The 21,119-nt window shown below is 45.6% G+C and overlaps 1 protein-coding gene and 1 pseudogene across 1 annotated transcript in view; both read right to left on the reverse strand.

Annotated features, from left to right (window-relative positions):
* Positions 1-21,119, reverse strand: part of Ccdc3 (coiled-coil domain containing 3) — a 106,872-nt gene that overhangs the window by 80,874 nt on the left and 4,879 nt on the right. The gene's annotated exons all lie outside the window — the stretch shown is intronic.
* On the reverse strand, positions 5,788-6,326 carry LOC110289208 (ADP/ATP translocase 2 pseudogene; annotated as a pseudogene).

Below are 21,119 nucleotides of genomic sequence, written 5' to 3' on the forward strand. Positions count from 1 at the left end.
TTTATCAGGCTTAGGAGTTCTCTGGTGGAATTTTTAGGGTCACTTATATATACTATCATATCATCTGCAAAAAGTGATATTTTGACTTCATCTTTTCCAATTTGTATCCCTTTGATCTCTTTTTGTTGTCGAATTGCTCTGGCTAGGACTTCAAGTACAATGTTGAATAGGTATGGAGAAAGTGGACAGCCTTGTCTAGTCCCTGATTTTAGAGGGATTGCTTCAAGCTTCTCACCATTTACTTTGATGTTGGCTACTGGTTTGCTGTAGATTGCTTTTATCATGTTTAGGTATGGGCCTTGAATTCCTGATCTTTCCAAGACTTTTATCATGAATGGGTGTTGGATCTTGTCAAATGCTTTTTCCGCATCTAACGAGATGACCATGTGGTTTTTGTCTTTGAGTTTGTTTATATACTGGATTACGTTGATGGATTTCCGTATATTGAACCATCCCTGCATCCCTGGGATGAAACCTACTTGGTCAGGATGGATGATTGTTTTGATGTGTTCTTGGATTCGGTTAGCAAGAACTTTATTGAGGATTTTTGCATCAATATTCATAAGGGATATTGGTCTGAAGTTTTCTATCTTTGTTGGGTCTTTTTGTGGTTTAGGTATCAGAGTAATTGTGGCTTCATAGAATGAGTTGGGTAGAGTACCTTCTGTTTCTATTTTGTGGAATAGTTTGTGAAGAACTGGGATTAGATCTTCTTTGAAGGTCTGATAGAACTCTGCACTAAACCCATCTGGTCCTGGGCTTTTTTTAGTTGGGAGACTATTAATGACTGCTTCTATTTCTTTGGGGGATATAGGGCTGTTTAGATCATTAACCTGATCTTGATTCAGCTTTGGTACCTGGTATCTGTCTAGGAACTTGTCCATTTCATCCAGGTTCTCCAGTTTTGTTGAGTATAGCCTTTGGTAGAAGGATCTGATGGTGTTTTGGATGTCTTCAGGATCTGTTGTTATGTCTCCTTTTTCATTTCTGATTTTGTTAATTAGGATGCTTTCCCTGTGCCCTCTAGTGAGTCTGGCTAAGGGTTTATCTATCTTGTTGATTTTCTCAAAGAACCAGCTCCTTGATTGGTTGATTCTTTGAATAGTTTTTCTTGTTTCCACTTGGTTGATTTCACCCCTGAGTTTGATTATTTCCTGCCGTCTACTCCTCTTGGGTGAATTTGCTTCCTTTTGTTCTAGTGCTTTTAGGTGTGTTGTCAAGCTGCTAATGTGTGCTCTCTCTAGTTTCCTTTTGGAGGCACTCAGAGCTATGAGTTTTCCTCTTAAAAATGCTTTCATTGCGTCCCATAAGTTTGGGTATGTTGTGGCTTCATTTTCATTGAACTCTAAAAAGTCCTTAATTTCTTTCTTTATTCCTTCCTTGACCAAGGTATCATTGAGAAGAGTGTTGTTCAGTTTCCACGTGAAGGTTGGCTTTCTATTATTTATTTTGTTATTGAAGATCAGCCTTAGTCCATGGTGATCTGATAGGATGCATGGGAAAATTTCAATATTTTTATATCTGTTGAGGCCTGTTTTGTGACCAATTATGTGGTCAATTTTGGAGAAGGTACCATGAGGTGCTGAGAAGAAGGTATATCCTTTTGTTTTAGGATAGAATGTTCTGTAGATATCTGCCAGATCCATTTGATTCATAATTTCTGTTAGTTTCACTGTGTCCCTGTTTAGTTTCTGTTTCCATGATCTGTCCATTGGTGAAAGTGGTGTGTTGAAGTCTCCCACTATTATTGTATGAGGTGCAATGTGTGCTTTGAGCTTTACTAAAGTTTCTTTAATGAATGTGGCTGCCTTTGTATTTGGAGCATAGATATTCAGGATTGATAGTTCCTCTTGGAGGATTTTACCTTTGATGAGTATGAAGTGTCCCTCCCTGTCTTTTTTAATGACTTTGGGTTGGAAGTCAATCTTATCAGATATTAGAATGGCTACTCCAGCTTGTTTCTTCATGCCATTTGCTTGGAAAATTGTTTTCCAGCCTTTCATTCTGAGGTAGTGTCTATCCTTTTCTCTGAGATGAGTTTCCTGTAAGCAGCAAAATGTTGGGTCTTGTTTGTGTAGCCAGTTTGTTAGTCTATGTCTTTTTATCGGGGAGTTGAGTCCATTGATATTAAGAGATATTAAGGAAAAGTAATTGTTGTTTCCTGTTATTTTTGATGTTAAAGTTGGCATTTTGTTCTTGTGGCTGTCTTCTTTTAGGTTTGTTGAGGGATTACCTTCTTGTTGTTTCTAGGGCGTGGTTCCTGTCCTTGTATTGGTTTTTTTCTGTTATTATCCTTTGAAGGGCTGGATTCGTGGAGAGATAATGTGTGAATTTGGTTTTGTCGTGGAATACTTTGGTTTCTCCATCTATGTTAATTGAGAGTTTGGCTGGGTATAGTAGCCTGGGCTGGAATTTGTGTTCTTTTAGTGTCTGTATAACATCCGTCCAGGATCTTCTGGCTTTCATAGTCTCTGGTGAAAAGTCTGGTGTAATTCTGATAGGCTTGCCTTTATATGTTACTTGGCCTTTTTCTCTTACTGCTTTTAGTATTCTATCTTTATTTAGAGCATTTGTTGCTCTGATTATTATGTGTCGGGAGGTATTTCTTTTCTGGTCCAGTCTATTTGGAGTTCTGTAGGCTTCTTGTATGTTCATGGGCATCTCTTTCTTTAGATTTGGGAAGTTTTCTTCTATAATTTTGTTGAAGATGTTTGCTGGTCCTTTGAGTTGAAAATCTTCATTCTCATCCACTCCTATTATCCGTAGGTTTGGTCTTCTCATTATGTCCTGTATTTCTTGGATGTTTTGAGTTAGGATCTTTTTGCATTTTACATTTTCCTTGATTGTTGTGCCGATGTTCTCTATGGAATCTTCTGCACCTGAGATTCTCTCTTCCATCTCTTGTATTCTGTTGCTGATGCTCGTATCTATGGTTCCAGATTTCTTTCCTAGGGTTTCTATCTCCAGTGTTGCCTCATTTTGGGTTTTCTTTATTGTGTCTACTTCCCTTTTTAGGTCTAGTATGGTTTTGTTCATTTCCATCATCTGTTTGGATGTGTTTTCCTGTTTTTCTGTAAGGACTTCTACCTGTTTGATTATGTTATCATGTTTTTCTTTAAGGATTTGTAACTCTTTAGCAGTGTTCTCCTGCAATTCTTTAAGGGATTTTTGTGCTTCCTCTTTATTGTCTTCTGCCTTTTTATCAGTGTTCTCCTGCATTTCTTTAAGTGTGTTATTAAAGTCCTTCTTGAAGTCCTCTATCATCATCAGGAGATATGCTTTTAAATCCGTGTCTAGCTTTTCCGGTGTGTTGGGGTGCCCTGGACTGGGCGAAGTGGGGGTGCTGGGTTCTGATGATGGTGAGTGGTCTTGGTTCCTGTTAGTAAGATTATTACGTTTACCTTTCGCCATCTGGTAATCTCTGGGGTTAGTTGTTATCGTTGTCACTATTTAAAGATTGGAGCAGAAGCTGTGTTCCACTCACCAGCAGTCTTTAAATCCTGCGGCGGGGGTCGTGGGTAGCTGACGGTACCCCGGTGCTGGTCCAGCCGGAAGAGGCCTGTGGTCCTACTCAGGCCGTTTTTCTGCTTCCCTAACTAATGCAGTCTCTGGTCCCGCGTGCAATTGGATTGGAGCAGAAGCTGTGTTCCACTCTCCAGAAGTCTTAAGATCCTGTGGTGGGTGTTGTGGGTAGCTGGTGAGTGTCAGCTGACCCTGCGCCCCAGCTGCCCAGGTGCTTTTCTGACCGGAAGAGGGTTGTGGCCCTATGTAGGCCGGATTTCTCTCTCCCCCACCAGAGCAGTCTCAGGTCCAGTGTGATTGGACTGGAGCAGAAGCTGTGTTCCACTCACCAGCAGTCCCAAAATCCTGCGGCGGGGGTCGTGGGTAGTTGGCCGGTGTCAGGCAACCCTGCGCTCCCGCTACCCCGGCGCTGATCCAGCCGGATGAGGCCTGTGGTCCTACTCAGGCCGGTTTCTGCTTCCCTAACTAATGCAGTCTCAGGTCCCGCGCAATTGGATTGGAGCAGAAGCTGTGCTCCACTCACCAGAAGTCTTAAGATCCTGTGGTGGGTGTTGTGGGTAGCTGGCGAGTGTCAGCAGACCCTGCGCCCCAGCTGCCCAGGTGCTTTTCTGACCGGAAGAGGGTTGTGGCCCTATGTAGGCCGGATTTCTCTCTCCCCCACCAGAGCAGTCTCAGGTCCCGCGTGATTGGACTGGAGCAGAAGCTGTGTTCCACTCACCAGCAGTCCCAAAATCCTGCGGCGGGGGTCGTGGGTAGCTGGCGGGTGTCAGGCAACCCTGCGCTCCCGCTACCCTGGCGCTGATCCGGCCGGGTGTGGCCTGTGGCCCTACTCAGGCCGGTTTCTGCTTCCCTAACTAATGCAGTCTCAGGTCCCGCGCAATTGGATTGGAGCAGAAGCTGTGTTCCACTCACCAGCAGTCCCAAAATCCTGCGGCGGGGGTCGTGGGTAGCTGGCGGGTGTCAGGCAACCCTGCGCTCCCGCTACCCTGGCGCTGATCGGGAACTTCCCTTCTCTTATGTGGTTCCTGGAGTTCAAACTCTGCTCTGCCAGCTTGTGAGGCAAGTGCTTTACCTACTGAGCCATCTTGCCAGTAACTTTCAGCAGGACTATTTTACTCAACTACAAAGCTATGTGCAAAACCAAACAAACAAACAAACAAACAACCGCCCAACTGTACACTTTTGAAACCCCATGTCAGTGTCTGGATATAAAGTCGATACAGATAGACTGGGCTGGAGAGATGGCTTGGAGCTTAAAGAGCACTAACTGCTCTTCCAGAGGTCCTGAGTTCAATTCCCAGCAACCACATGGTGGCTCACAACCATCTGAAATGGGATCCAATGCCCTCTTCTGGTGCGTCTGAAGAGAGTGATAGTGTACTCACATACATAAACTACAGACAGGCCCCATGCTAGCAGGTAGAGCTGTGGGATAAGCCATTGTCTTGCAGCCCTACTTTCTGTCTTCTCTGATCTTTTTGTCTCTCACTTCACAGCTTCCTGAGATGTTGTACTTCAGGGTTGGATCAGACAGTTTTCTGTCCCTGGCAGTCTGCATCCCACATCTGTGCAAAATTAACAGACTGGCCTCAAGAGTCCCAGGTCACCTCTGGGGGACCCTGAATGTTCCTGCCAACAGCATCTAGGCTTTGCTTAGCCCCCCCCCCCCAGGAGGGATGCATGATTCTGCCGGGTGTCACGGCTGAGATGAGATACAGCCTCTGAAGCCGGGCAGCATCCCAGAGAGTCTGGGCAGCCAGAGCCAAGACTGCCTAGGGGGACAGCAGAAATCTCCCTGAGCACCAGGTTCACAGGCAGCATTTGTAAGCACTGAGATCCAGCAGCCTCAGAAATGTCCCTGCAGGCCTATGATAAAGGCAATGTATGCTGGGAAAGCTGAACGCTGAAACTAACCCCTGGGTAAGAGGGTGGCTCAGAGGGCCCCTGAGAGGGAGGAGGAATCTGGAAGAAAAAAAGGATAAAATCAAGACCCTGAGCTGGAAAGGTGGCTTGGGGGCTAAAACCCATGTGGAGCCGAGGATGGAAGCCTGGAGGCCCCGATTTGATCCCTGAAACCCCATAAGGTAAGAGGAAGGAAGTGACATCACACCTCTGACCTCCACTTGTACTTCATGGTAATAAGTTTTTAAGGCAGTTGCCCTTTTGTCTCCACACTCCTGTCTTGGTGCCAGCACCTTTGGGATGGCCTCGCAAAGCCGCGACCCAGCTGCCACCAGTGTTGCCCCCCATTTGAAAAGGACTGCATCAGGTACGACGGCAAACTGTGTCAAAAGGATAAGAAGTCAGGCCAGCGGCAGCAGTGACAGACTGCAATCATCCAGCTGATAAAGATGTGAGTATTCTTGGGATCTGGGAGCATTTCCTTTGCAGTGTCATAGATACCAAAGTAGGCAGCTCGGTAGATGATAATGCCCTGTACTGACACATTAAAGCCTTGGTACAGGCCCTTAATCTCATCAGATTTGTAAATCTTAACCAGGCAGTCACCAAGGCCTTTGAATTTCCTTTTCAGCTTTGCCCACATCAGCTGCTAGATGGGTACGGGCAAAATCTAGAAGGTACACAAAGCACAAGGATGTGGCCCCAGCAGCACCACCTGATACCAGGTTTCCTGCAAAGTAGCGTCAAAACTGGGTCCTCTTGTCCACACAACCCAGAAATATCTGCTTGTATTTATCTTTGAAGGCAAAGTTGAGAGCCTGACTGGTGAAGTATCTGATGACATTGGCCAGGTTCCCATGCTAGATGGACAGGATTCCCTGTTCCTTTAGGATATGAACCATGCAGAGTCCGGGAGTCAAAGCCAGTTGTCGGCCCAGTCCTGTCCCACACTCGCCTGCCTCTTCTTTTTTTTTTTGCTTTCAACATGACAGATGCCACTGTATTCTTCGCCAAGGACTTCTTGGCCAGTGGAGTGGCTGCGGCCATCTCCAAGATGGTGGTAGCACCCATCGAGAGGGTCAAGCTGCTGCAGCAGATGTATCATGCCAGCAAGCAAATCACGGCAGATAAGCAATACAAGGGCATTATAGACTATAAGCAGTTCTGTCAGAACCATGACCTACAGTTTCACACATAACCAGTAAAGTCGGCCCCTGACGGCAACTCCAGTTATGACTTTTGACTCTTTGATTGCACACAGGTAATAGGGATTTAGTAGAAACTGTACTTCAAATTCTGATCCATTTCCATACTGATCCATGCCATACTGTCTGATCAGCTCTTCTTACAATACCAGCCACATCTGACATCCACTTGCAGGTCCCAGCCAATCACATGGTCACATGGGACATAATCTATACAAAGCATGTTATCATTAAGCTATGATATTGGGCTGGATAATTTTTATGTCAACCTGACATAAGCTAGGTTCTTCTAGGAAAAAAGAAATCTTCAGAAAATGCCCGCACAGGACTGGTCCCCACCACCACACTCAGGTTGTCTTCTCATTTCCCAGTTTTCTGAGTTAAAAGACTAGCCACTGAAGCCATCTCAAGTCCAACATTTACCCCAGATCTTGTGGATTCTGAGGTCCACACTGAGGCCACATGTGCCTGCCTGCTTCCAGTGGTCCTCAACCTGGGTCAAGACCCCCAACCTTTTTTATAGGGATCACATATCAGAGATATTGTATATCAGATATTTATATTAGGACTCATAGCAGTAGCAAAATTATAGTTATTAAGTAGCAACAAAAATAATTTTATGGTTGGGCAGTCACCACAACATGGGGAACTGTATTCAAGAGTAGCAGCCTTAGGAAGGTTGAGGACCACTTAGACCATTAAAAACTGCGGCTCCTGGGCATGTGCCTCCAGCCCCTGCCTTCTCTTTGGCCACTCCCTGCCGCCTGATCCAGGCAGCATAGCTAAGTTTGCAGAGTCCTGGGGACCCATAAGATCAAAACTCATGATATTCTGGTGACCCAGGAGATAAAAGCTATTTTCTGAGCTCAGCATGGTATTCGTTTCTGTAAAGTCAGCACTCAGGAAGCTGAGACAGGAGGATTGCCACATGTTTGGGGCTACCCTGGGCTACATAGTGAGTTCCAAGCCAGTCTGGGTTACAGAGTGTGAGACCTTGTCTCTGAAAAACCAAAAATCATGTGTCAGGTTACAAACAAAAATAAGGAAAATGAAAACATCCTAAGTGCAAGATATAAAAATAATCAGTAATAAGTGGATGAATTTTCACGGAGACAGCAAGAGCTGTGGAAAGCATCTCAGATCGCACACTAAAACAGAGCTTTGTATTTTAGGAAAAAAATGTCTTTTCTAAGTGATATCAATATATCATTTGACTTTTGCCATGTTGGCTTTTGAAGATTTATTTTTATTGAGTGTGTGTGTGTGTGTGTCTGTCTGTCTGTCTGTCTGTGTACTACAAGTACAATACCCAAGGACCCAAGAAGAGGCCATCAAGTCCCCTGCAGCCAGAGCTACAAGTGACTGTGAGCCAGACATGGGTGCTGGGAACCAAACTTTGGTCCTGAAGAGCAGTAGCAGCCGTAACTACTGAGTCCCTCTCCAGTCCTTACCATATTGGCTTCTTCTGAACAGTGTAGCAATAGCATAGTCAAGCTATCCCCACGTCATCTAATCAAGGCAGGCACACCAGATTCTACTAGAACTTTGTATTCTTCACCACACAAGAAAATGACCTAGTTTTTCTTCAAGTCCTTGATGAAAGAGTAAAAAGTATTCATTTTTTTAAAGACCCAAATACAACAGTTTTAGCACCCTATGTGAAGAAGAGCGTTCAGGCTTGAGGCTTCTCACTGCAGCAGTGACTCAAAGTGGAGTGTTCACATGATGAAGCTTTGAGCCAAGGCAGAGGGTTCTTTGTTTGTTTGTTTGGCTTTTTATTTTGTTTTGTTTTATTCAAAAAACACCATTTTTACTTGAAAGAGTGAGTGGCAAACTATATGTGCTCAATTGAAACTATATTGGCTCAATTTCCTTAAAGAATGAATGAAGCAAGCCCGCGACGAAGAAGAAAACCAGGACTGTACCTGTCGCTGCCAGTAATGACATTTGAGCTGTCACCAAGTGTCAGAGTTTTAAGAACACTGCCACTGTAAGGATGAGGTTCCCCAGTACTTCAGACTTTCCAGATGGAACTGACATCGAAATAAATAATTTTTTAAATAATACAGCCAAGTACCTGTGTATCTATGCAATCTGACCCCATACTTTCAGTGTGTCATTCTGCAAATTCATACACAGTTTTTGAAAGTCTGGAGCTGGAGAACTTGCTCGGTGAGTTTGCTGTCTAGGCATGGGAACCCAAGCCTGAGTCTGTAGCACTCGCTCACATAAAAACCTGTTTGTGGCCACACAAGCATCTGTAAACCCGACACTGGGATCACTGGGGCTTGCTGGCTACAAACTTGGCTTTAGGTTCAATGAGAGACCTGCCACAAGGGAATGACATAGAGAGCAGTGGAAGACAGCATCCACTCTCATCCACTCAGTATCCTCCTCTACCCCCACCCCAGGTGCTGTACGAAATGGCCATGGTCTGTCTCTCTCTCTCTCTCTCTCTCTCTCTCTCTCTCTCTCTCTCTCTCTCTCTCTCTCTCTCTCTCGTTCTCTGTGTGTGTCTCTCTCTCTCTGTCTCTGTGTGTGTCTCTCTCTCTGTCTCTGTCTCTCTCTCTGTCTCTCTGTCTGTGTGTGTGTGTCTCTCTCTGTCTCTCTCTCTGTCTCTCTCATACACACACACACACACCAGAAAAAGAGAGGGAAAGTATGTGGAGAGAGAGAGAGAACAAAAAGAAATCTCAGACACATGATAAACTGATGGATTTTCATATAGGAATAGTAGAAATTCATTCAAGAGAGCTGCGGTTCTCAGGGAATCTGTTGGGAGACTATCCCCTCTGCTTTAGCCTTTACTTTACCAACAAGCTAAAAGGGGTGGCTCTCATGACCTCCCAGTAGATGCTGAAAGAACATTTGACACAATTCAATACATTGTTACAACTCTCACTAACTGCATGTGCATTGTGGAATTCTTTTAGCCATAGGAAGAATAAAATTATGTCATTTGCAGGAAAATGGGTGCTACCGGAGACCATCTTGTTAAATGAATTAGGCCATTCTCAGGAAGACAAATGCATTTTCTCTTATCTGAAGTGTGGAGATATGAAAGACAGGCAACTGAAGTGTACAAATGTGCTCAGCAACGTGCGCTTGTGAGAGTCCTTATATATCCCAGTACCACGTGCTGTGCGTATATACACAGTGAACATATTTTTAAGGATATTTTTAAAACTAACTGTGAACTAATAGAAGCTAACTTCTGTAAGCTGATTAAAGAAATCTGAAAAATGCAGTCAACATATTTAAAATATACTGTGTGTGCTCACCATTCCCACACATGCTCACACTAAAGGTACGGGGGCGGGGGGGGGAGAGAGAGAGAGAGAGAGAGAGAGAGAGAGAGAGAGAGAGAGAGAGAGAGAGAGAGAAGACAAACACTTTGAAAGGAGAATAAAAACTGTACTCTATGGCAACATGATTATTTACGTGGAAAAAATGGCAAGGAATCTACAAAATCTTTCAGAATTTGGTGTGTTCAGTAAGTTGTCAGCTCTAAGATAAATACACAAAATTGAGTTGTGTTCCTGTAGGTTAGCAATAGAGGTTTAATATGGCACCTCTTGGGCTGATCAGAAGGCACAGAGGAGAAAGCACTTGCTCCATACCCGAGGACCTGAATTTTCATCCTCAGAACCCATTTCAGGTGTGGTACCACGCACTTGGAATCTCCACGCCCCCGCACTGAGATGGAAGGTGGATGAATCGCCTAAAGTCATGGGCTCACTTGGTGTACGTACACAGTGGTAGATAACAAAGAGAGCCTGTCTTAGACAAGATGGAAGATGAGAACTGACACCCCAGGTTGTCCACATGTGTGCTACACACGATTTGTGTGCACATGCAAACATGCATGTGCGCACACACACACACACACACACATGATCATGCATATACATACACCCATGCAAGTACACACATGCATACTTTGATGCATACCTGATGTAGTGGCACACCTGTAATCTTGGGGCAGAGGAGAAAGAAGCAGGTCGTCTGTGGGTTTTAGACCAGCCTGAACTACATAGCAAAGCTGACTGGAAACAACACAAAAAGGGTCTGCATTAAGGTTTGTGTGTGAAATGTGATGGGACATTTGGTTGCCGGATGGGGGTTGGATTTGGGAGATTGTAAGACTTTTGAGAGGGCTGATGAGGGAAAGTGGATCTCGGGAGACAGGCCTTGAGATTTATACTCCAGGGGCTTCCTGTCCTGTGTCAGCTGACTGCCAGCATGCTGCTACCAGCTACCATACCCACCACCACATACACATCACATACACACGCCACACACACACATATACCACACACACACACCAACACACACCACCACCACCACCACATACACATCACATACACACACCACACACACACATATCACCACACACATACACATACACACACACCAACATACACACCACCACCACCACCACCACATACACATCACATACACACACCACACACACACATATCACCACACACATACACATACACACACACCAACATACACACCACCACCACCACCACCACATACACATCACATACACACACCACACACACACATATCACCACACACACACACCAACATACACACCACCACCACCACATACACATCACATACACACACCACACACACACTCACACCAACATACACACCACCACCAGCACCACCACACATGCCACCACCACCATCCCTTCCCTACCACAATGGACTAAATCCCCTCAAATTTTGGGCCAAATTAAATCTCATATACACCTTCAGTTGCATTTGGCCAGACATCTGCTCACAGCATTGAGAAATAACTAATGCAGTATCTGAAACAATAGCACAAAATATAAAATGCAGAAGTATAAATCAAATGCCGATAGAATACATACACTAAAAATTACAGAGCATTAATTAAAGAAATCAAACTTTCCAGAAACAAAGATAATATATGTGGTTCATGGAGTGGGAGATTTGGTATTGTTAGTTTGTTAATTCTTTCAAACTTGTTCTGTAAATTTGGTGCGATAATGCAAAATACAAATAGAATTTTTAAAGATTTATTATTTGCTTATCTCTCTGTGTCTCTGCCCCCAACTCGACTCTCTGTCTCTCTGTCTTTCTCTGTGTGTGTGTCTCTCCCCACCTCTCTCATGTGTGTGGGGGGGGGAGTGTGGGTTTGTGTATATAAGCATTCAGGTGCTTAGAGGCAAAAAGAGCACTTGAAGGCCCTGGAAGGGGAGTGACAGGCAGTGGGAGCTGTCCAGTGTCGTGTTCTGATCCTCTGGGACAGACAAGGCAGCTCTGGCTGCTGGGCTGTCTGTGCAGCTCCTGGACTTCTTTTGTATGTCATCAAGATACTTCCAAAATTTATATGAAGATGTTAAAAGAAAAAAAACAGCCTAAACTACTTTGAAAAAGAAAGGGAGAGATGAAGAGCAAATGAGAGAGAACTGGCATAGTTGGATGTCCTGTAGTGCTCTCTCAATAACAGGTGACTCCCATGGAACTTGGACATGCCTACGTGCTTTACATTTCACCAACTAGAACACCCTGAGAGAAACCATGTTCGTTTTAATAAGAATTACCCCTCCAGGATGATATATTTGAATATTTGATCCCTGATTGGTGGAACTTTGGTGGAAGAATTAGGAGGTATGACCTTGTTGGAGGTTTCAAAATCCCATGGCATTCCTATTAGCTCCTGGGAAGCAGAGGCAGGTACATCTGTGAGTTCAAAACCAGCCTGGCCTACAGAGCAAGTTTCTGGGAGTGGGGGAGTGAACCAGACAAATATCAGACAAGAGCTACAGGGGCTTCTGCCATAATACATAAGTTTCCCCTGAGTGGGGCATATGTCACAGCTCAGACGCTTAGAATCTGAGGCATCCTCCAAAGGAAGAAATATTTTTTAAAAAGGCACATTATAAATGCCCACAGCCAGTCTTGGAGCCCTATCAGGACGGAGTGAGAATTTACCACCAGTCTTCTGAGACAGATAAAGACTGATTTTTTTAATCCCAAGTATCTCTTACGTCTTGTCGCTGTTTCTAGCCTTGGCCCAGAACCTTCACAGCACCTCACTTCCACTCAAGTGCACCACAGGCAATCGTTCTAACCCCAACAGTCCCGGGTCCCACTCCTGTCTGCTTGATTGCCCATTACCCTTTCCTTCAAGGGGTCAAAGATCTACCACTACTATTGGAACAAAGTCTGGATCCTCTTCAGATCTACCAGCCTAGTGGTCCAGCTCCCGCTGTAACTCAGGTTGTAACCTTTGCTCCACTACAAGGCTCTTCTTCACACCACCTACCCCACCATCACAGGGCTGTTGTGCATGTTCTTCTGTCTCTGAACCACGGTCACCCACATTGACTTGAATGCCCCTTTATAGTCTAGGCCTTATCTCAGTTTGTATCCGTTCATCTGAGAAGGTTTTCTTCCCCTTCAAGTCCAGGAAAGGATCCTTACTTGCTTAAGTTCTTAGGTTGGAACAATTACTTCCATTTAACATTATGCAATAATCTTTTGGTTATATTTTGATCCATATGGTCTTTTGATTATGTCTGTTGTTAATTAGGATTATACGACTATATGACATCAGGGCTTTGCTAAATATTGAAATTGTAGCATCTCACAAAGTAACTGCATCATGGGAGGTACCCAAATATTTGCTAATGATTAGCCACAGTAATGAGTCCTACAAATTAGTTATATATAATGATGTCAGCACTATTTGTAATGATGTTGTATTAGAAATGACTCAAAAACCAAACAGCAGGAGGCTCCATTAAACATGACATATCATGTTACATCCATACAATGGAATATTGTGCAGCCATTTAAGAGGTTCAGAAACAGAAAGATCTTTGAAATCTATATGTGAATAAAGCGATGCACAGGTAAGCGCCTCAGTGCTCCAGCAGCCTAGCAAAGACAACAGTCAATAAGACATGTTGAACTGTGTTTGCAGCATCAAACACAGATTGAATGTTTGCACAAGAAACTAAGAACCTCGGCTGTTTGTCTGTGGGGAAGGTGAGAACTGGGGAGCAAATGTCAGAGAGGGAGATCTGCTGTTAGCACATGAATGTGTTATCTCTTTGCAATTCATTTAACATACTTTTTCAGAGTGCTCCTGCCCAGTAGTTATTAAATGTATAAAATGCTGCTGAATGGAAGAGAGTGTGAATAGTTACTTACTCATTCCCATCCCTCTACTGTTCTGTGGTGGTTTGTAGACACTTGGCCCAGGGAGTGCCACTATTAGGAGGTGTGGCCTTATTGGAGTGGGTGTGGCCTTGTTAGAATAGGTGTGTCACTGCAGGTGCAGCCTTTAAGACACTCATCCCAGCTGCCTGGAAGCCAGTCTTCTAGCAGCCTTCAGATGAAGATGTAAAACTCTCAGCAACTCCTGCACCATGCCTGCCTAGATGCTGCCATGCTTCCTGCCATGATGATAGTGGACTGAACCTCTGAACCTGTCAGCCAGCCCCAACTAAATGTTGTCCTTATAAGAGTTGCCTTGGTCGTGGCATCTGCTCACAGCAGTGAAAGCCTAACTAATACATATTCTCCTCAATCTAGGGAGTTGGGTTGGGATTAGCAGTTGCCAGTCCCCGCAGGTCTTAGGAGTTACCTAGTGGGTGGGGGTGGGGTAATAGGAAGCTTTTTTTTTTAGTTACATGTGTGTGTGTGTGTGTGTGTGTGTGCAAATGTGAACATGAAGGCATTCAGTTCCCTGGAGTTGGGGTTACAGGTGCCTCTCAAGCCACCTGACATGGATGCTGGATGCTGGGACTCTGCAAGAGGAGGATGCGCTCTCTCCAGCCCTAGAGAGTTATTTTTTTTTTTTTTAATTTGTAAAAACACAATGCTGAAAGCCTTTGAAATGACTACAGTCATGATGAATCCGGAACTGCTTTGCATTGTTTACAAAGTGCATTGGATACACACTCCAGTGCAGCAATCTTTGTTTCTGTGGGCCTCATTTTCTAGTTGAGCAAACTTCAGCTACAAGAAATGGAAGGACCTGCCCAAGGTCAGTCCTCCTGACACAGAGCCATCCAGATCCAATGAAGAGTTTACATTGCTTCTGAAGCAGCCTAGGATGAGACAGCTCCTTCCCCACTCCAGACACAGAAAGGAGAATGTGAGGCGAGCGTGGGGGCAGCCTGACCTTCACAGGTTTTATTTTAAACCCATGCCATTTTATGACAGACTGATGTAAGTCAGGTCAGGCTAGGTCTTGGTCCCAGGGGATAGTACTGGCAGAAAAGGGAAAATATCCAACTTCTGTTTTGACTGTTACACTCACCCAAGCAGGGGGAAAACAGAAAGGAAAAATGTTCTTGGCTGGAGTGCAGAGAATCCTGCTAGTAAAGACTGATTGCCAAAGACATCCCCTCAAGCCCCATTAGCACCGTGACACCAGTAGAGAAGAGCTGAACACTTGGTGACACTCCCGATGTCTTGGCAACTTTTGAAAGCAAGATTGTGTCTCTATAAACTAACTAAGGGGTGAGGAGGAGGTATTTTAAAAATGAAGTACTGGGAAGAGACCAGAGTGAGGGAGGATTTTGCTCCTTCTGATCCAGTTGAATGGCACCCTGGGTCTGGTGCACAAAAGCATCCCTATGTAAGAGCTTGCTACTATCCCATCCCTTAACCTCCAGATCACCTTGGTCCTTCATGACTGGAGTCTAGGTCACCTGTCCAGGCTGCAAGGAAGCTTGGAGGGCAACAGCATCAACAACAAGACACATAAGAGCTCGCTACACACCTACACTACACATAAGACACTGAGAACAACAATGTCCAAGGCCACTCACTCACTGAACATGTGAGGGGTTAGTGGGTTCTCATTCACAAAAGCCTCCCAGCCCAGCATTTATTCCTACTTGGAGGACAGTGACCTACACAGCAATTCTGTTTTTCCCTTTTTTTTTTTTTTTTTTTTTTTTTTTTGGTTTTTCGAGACAGGGTTTCTCTGTGTAGCCCTGGCTGTCCTGGAACTCACTTTGTAGACCAGGCTGGCCTCGAACTCAGAAATCCGCCTGCCTCTGCCTCCTGAGTGCTGGGATTAAAGGCGTGCGCCACCACGCCCGGCGGCAATTCTGAACCATCAGGAGGTTGTGGGAAAACAAGTAACAAGTCTGAGATCATAGGCAAGCTTGTCCTAGGAGGAGATAGCTAGAGGTTTGCCTGCCCCCAGGAAGGGTACCTGCTGTTGCTTGCTTTCTTTTCAGTTTGTGTTTGCTGTTTAGATGGATGGATGGATGGAAGGAAGGAAGGAAGGGAGAAAAGAAGGAAGGAAGGGAGGGAGGGAGGGAGGGAGGGAGGGAGGGAGGGAGGAAGGAAGGAAGGAAGGAAGGAAGGAAGGAAGGAAGGAAGGAAGGGAGGAAGAGAGGGAGGGAAGGAGGGAAGGAGGGAGGGAGGGAGGGAGGGAGGGAGGGAGGAAGGAAGGAAGGAAGGAAGGAAGGGAGGAAGGAAGGAAGGGAGGAAGAGGGAAGGAGGGAAGGAGGGAGGGAGGGAGGGAGGGAGGGAGGGAGGAAGGAAGGAAGGAAGGAAGGAAGGAAGGAAGGAAGGAAGGAAGGAAGGGAGGGAGGAAGAGAGGGAGGGAAGGAGGAAGGGAGCGAGCGAGCGAGCGAGGGAGGGAGGGAGGAAGGAAGGAAGGAAGGAAGGAAGGGAGGAAGAGAGGGAGGGAAGGAGGGAGGGAGCGAGGGAGGGAGGGAGGGAGGGAGGGAGGAAGGAAGGAAGGAAGGAAGGAAGGAAGGAAGGAAGGAAGGAAGGAAGGAAGGAAGGAAGGGCTGGTAACTCTTCCTGAAGCTCTTTGTCCACACATGGCCATTTGAATCACTCTGAGCAACCATTAGAATGACCCACACACAACCAAATGAATCACTCCACACTACAGAGAAAGACTGCAAGGTTCACAGTAGAATTTTTACAAGTAAATATATTGATTCTAAGTTAAATTTTGTGTGTTTATGCACATCTCTCTGTGTGTCTGTGTGTCTGTGTGTGTGTCTGTGTCTGTGTGTGTGTGTGTGTGTGTGTCTGTGTCTGTGTCTGTGTGTGTGTGTGTCTGTGTATGTGTGTGTGTCTGTGTCTGTGTCTGTGTCTGCAGCCATGTATGATATTCTTGTGGAGGTCTGAAGACGGCCTTCAGGTGCCGGTCTTACCTTCTACCTCATTTGAGACAGGGTCTCTTTACACTGACTACGCTAGATGAGCTGACTGAAGAGCGTGTAAAGCTTACCCTGTCGCTGCCTCCTGTTTCCCAGTAGGAGCACGCGAGGATTCCGGATACCTGCACTACGCATCCAACTGTGATGCAGGTTCTGAGGGTCCTGACTCGGGTTGCTAGGTTTGTGGGATATTGAGATGAGGCTGCTCTGAGTTACCCCATGTGGTCGAAAGCAGTGGTTCATCAACCTGTCTGTCCCCCAAGACCTTTTCTATTCCATTTTAAGAAAGGAAGACTGCAGTCCCTGTGTAAAACACACAAAAACCACCTGCCAGGCGCCACAGACCGATAAATGACCAGAAGTAAAGGGAAAGCCACCCTACACATTTATCTGGAGTGAATTCAGACTATGGGTGCATATGAATGTATCAAACTCCTATCAGGGTAACCAGGCCTAAGAACTTATTAAACGCACCAGACAAAAGCAAAAGGTTTTACCAGAGTATAACCCACTTGACTGGATGCCATCAAGTGACAGACACCTAATGTGATCAGATGGTGTCATACCAACCTATCACCTGATAGCCAGTATGTACAACAAGGACCAACCAGCAGAGAACTCCCCAGCCTCCCTGGAGCTTCATCTCCACCGGGGAGCCCTCTGCTAACCCAGCCAGCGCAACCACCTGCGTCTCCACCCATTCACCCACGTGAACCTGCAGCCGAAACAGCCCATGCTGGGTTCTGTCACCTTCCACAGACAGACAACTCTGTGAGATATTCGCTTGATTAGTGATTGATGAAAGAGGGCCAGCCCACTGTTGAGGGATGGCATCCCTGGCTGGGCCAGTGGTTGTGAGTGGTAAAAGAAATGAGGCTGAGTAAGACATGGGGCACACAGCCGTAAACATGGCCTCCGCTGCAGTTCCTGCCCCCGGCTTCCTGTCCTGACTTCTCTTCATGATGACCTGTAAGTTACAAGATGAAATAAACACTTCCCTCTCCAGGTTGCTTTGGGTCATGGCCTTTCCAAAAGCAACGGGAACTTAATTAGGATACTGCAGTTTCCTGCCCACAGAGCCAGACTTACACCAATGGCTGAACTCTATTGTCTTTCTTTCAAAGCCTGACTTCAGCTGCCTCCCAGCCCTGGTCTGGCCTGTAGTTTTATCAGCATAGACTCTCACAGCCTACTTCTAAAACCCTTCCTGTTCTGCTACACCTGCTTTAACTTATATCCCTTCTAGAAACTACATATACGCACACACATATATGTATATATACATATATATATATGTATATATGTATGTGTGTATACACACACACACACACACATACCATGTGTGGTGTTTATTATCTGTTTATCTGTCAAGTTGCTATCATTGAAACCTCTGGACCTTAAGAATTCCTTCCTATTCAACAACCTGTAATGTTGAAGAAAGAGACAAACATTTTCCTCTACCTCTCTGGCTAGCATGCTCACAATATGTACCAAGTGCTTTTACCCACTCAGCCAGCTCGCCAGCCCTTAGGTTAAAGGTTAAAATAATTAGCCGCTAGGGATCATGGCACATGCCTTCAAATCCAGCAGTTAGGTCCTGACCTAGGAGGATTGAGAATTTGAGACTAGCTTGAGACCAGCCTGAGAATCCACATCATGAGATCCTGATTGCTCACACACACACATGTATGTGCATGGACACACTGGATGGATGGATGGATGGATGGATGGATGGATGGATGGGCGAGGGCAGGAAGATGGATAGATAGATTAGATAGATAGATAGATAGACAGACAAACAGAACAATAGACAAACAGAAAGACACTTTCATTGTGCTCTGATATGGTCGCTTTCAAAGAGGGTGGAGAGTAATAGTGGAATGAAGAAAAGGGTCTAGGGAATTAAGAGTGCTCTAAATCAAACCTTTAAATTTACTATGCATCAGGGAGCATTCTGGAATGATTATCACTCCTCACCACACACACACACACTTCATATTTACTCTTCCTCCATATGTCCAGCACCCCCACACCCCATTATCTAAGAGGCCAGGGCCACTAACGGGGAAAAGCACTCTCCCCAAGATCAGCAGCATCTGACCAGCAGAAACAGACCCACCTCCACACTGAATCTATTCCCTGTGGTCTTGTGGTGCTCTGCTCTCCCGGTTTTAATGTTGGAAAATCTAATTCCAAACAAATGTTAATAGCTTCATTATGTGAGCAAACAACTAATAAGTTATGCAGCTGAAGAGTTTTCAGCTGAGTCCCTTAAGCTTTTTGTGGCGTAATATTTGACCTGTTGACATAAATCTATTGCTAGTGTGGGTCATATACATATGCAAAGCTCCCACAAAGTAAACCAAAACTAAACTGATTACAATCCCCATAGAATAGGTGTGACGGGAGTTTAGAATTCCAAGGCTTTCGTGCATCTTAGGTAATGAGAAGCAGCAAACAATACAAATGCAAAGGAAGCATCCATCCGGGACTAGGAGATGGCTCCATGTGTAAAAGAGCTTGCTGCATAAGCATGAGGATCTGAGTTCAAATCCCCAACACCTATGTAAAGCCATGTAAGAAATTAAGCATCATCATGCAGATCCATAACTCCCAGTGCTGGGGTGTTGGGGGTAGAGAGAGGAAGATCCTCCAGGCATGCTAACTGCCAGTCTAGTTCCAGGTTCAATAAAAGATACTGCCTCAAGTGACTAATGCAGAGGACAAAGCAAGACGTCCAAGAGTGTATGCACACACACACACACACACACACACACACACACACACACACGATACCAGGACTAGAGAAAGCCCAGTTGGTAAAGTGTTTATGAACACATGAAGACCCCAGAACCCACATAAAAAAGTGAGGCATTATGACATACCCTTCTAATTCTAGCACAGCAGACAGGTGGCAGGGACACCTGAGCCTTGATGGCCATCCAGCCTGATCCACATCAATAAAAGACCCTTGTGTCAAAATACAAAAGAGCAGAGTGGGTGGCTTCAATGAGCATGGCCCCCAGAGGCTCATGGGCTTGAATACTTGGTTCCCAGCTGGTGGAACTGTCAAGGAAGGATTAAGAGGTGTGGCTTTGTTGGAGAAAGTGGGTCAGTAAAGGATGGGCTTTGCGGTTTCAAAAGCCTGGCACCACTTCCAGTCTGTCTCCTGCTTTGGGAGCAAGATACCTCTCAGCTCTTCCTACCACCATGCCTGTGCCTTGCCCATTAGGAACTCGAACCCTCTGGAACCATACGCTTAATTAAAAGCTGTCTTTTATAAGTTGCTCTATTCACAGTGTTTTAGCACAACAGAAAAGTAACTAATATTGGGCCTGAAGACCAAAACCAGAAGTCTTCTCGCCTCCATGTATCTCCACCCACATCAGCAAGCGCACCAGCACACATCTGCTCGCCTCCATGTATCTCCACCCACATCAGCAAGCGCACCAGCACACATCTTCTCGCCTCCATGTATCTCCACCCACATCAGCAAGTGCACCAGCACACATCTGCTCACCTCCATGTATCTCCACCCACATCAGCAAGCGCACCAGCACACATCTGCTCGCCTCCATGTATCTCCACCCACATCAGCAAGCGCACCAGCACACATCTGTCTGTTCACACAGAGAGGAGGGGGAGAGGAGAAACCAAGCAGGTGCTCAGGACCATGCTGCAGCAAAACATGGGTTGACAAACCCAAGGAAACGCTCAGAAAGCACGGAAGAAAGGGGAGGAGAGCCTAGACTGCTGTCAGTAAGGTAGATCTACGACAGGAACCTCGAGTGTGAAAAGGCAAGCGAGTTACTTCTTTCGTCTGGACAGCCTTGTGCATCGCAGGCGCAGCTTCTCGGTGAGAGTAAGAGAATGGTTCTGGGGGCCAGGATGCCTGGTGATGAAGCTTGTAAGAGCAAGGCACTTCCCCAGGCTAAGTCACCAGACAAGATGGCATGCCTCTCAGCCCAGCCACACATGGATAGGAAGAATGGATCTGCCAGATACTTCCAAGGTGATTCTTTATGCCATAAATTAGGGCCACTGTTTAATTTGATAGGCACATCAGACCTGTCTTCAGATATTGGTCATTTAACTTCAAATGTGTCTTGCACAGAGGACAGGGAATGATGGGCCAGCAGCCCCCAGGCCTGCTTTGATTGTATCCCATCGGGGCCATTGGGCACTGTCACTGTTTGGGAAAAGTGTCACTCCCTAAAAGTTCCCCTTCACTGGCATTTGGCTCAGATTGACATATCTCTTATGTCTCCATACTCAAGTGATCTTAGTCCTTACTAAGCTCGGGCTG

Source organism: Mus caroli, unplaced genomic scaffold (assembly GCF_978045245.1).
Source record: "Mus caroli unplaced genomic scaffold, Mus_caroli_1 scaffold_2, whole genome shotgun sequence".
Lineage (NCBI taxonomy): Eukaryota > Metazoa > Chordata > Mammalia > Rodentia > Muridae > Mus > Mus caroli.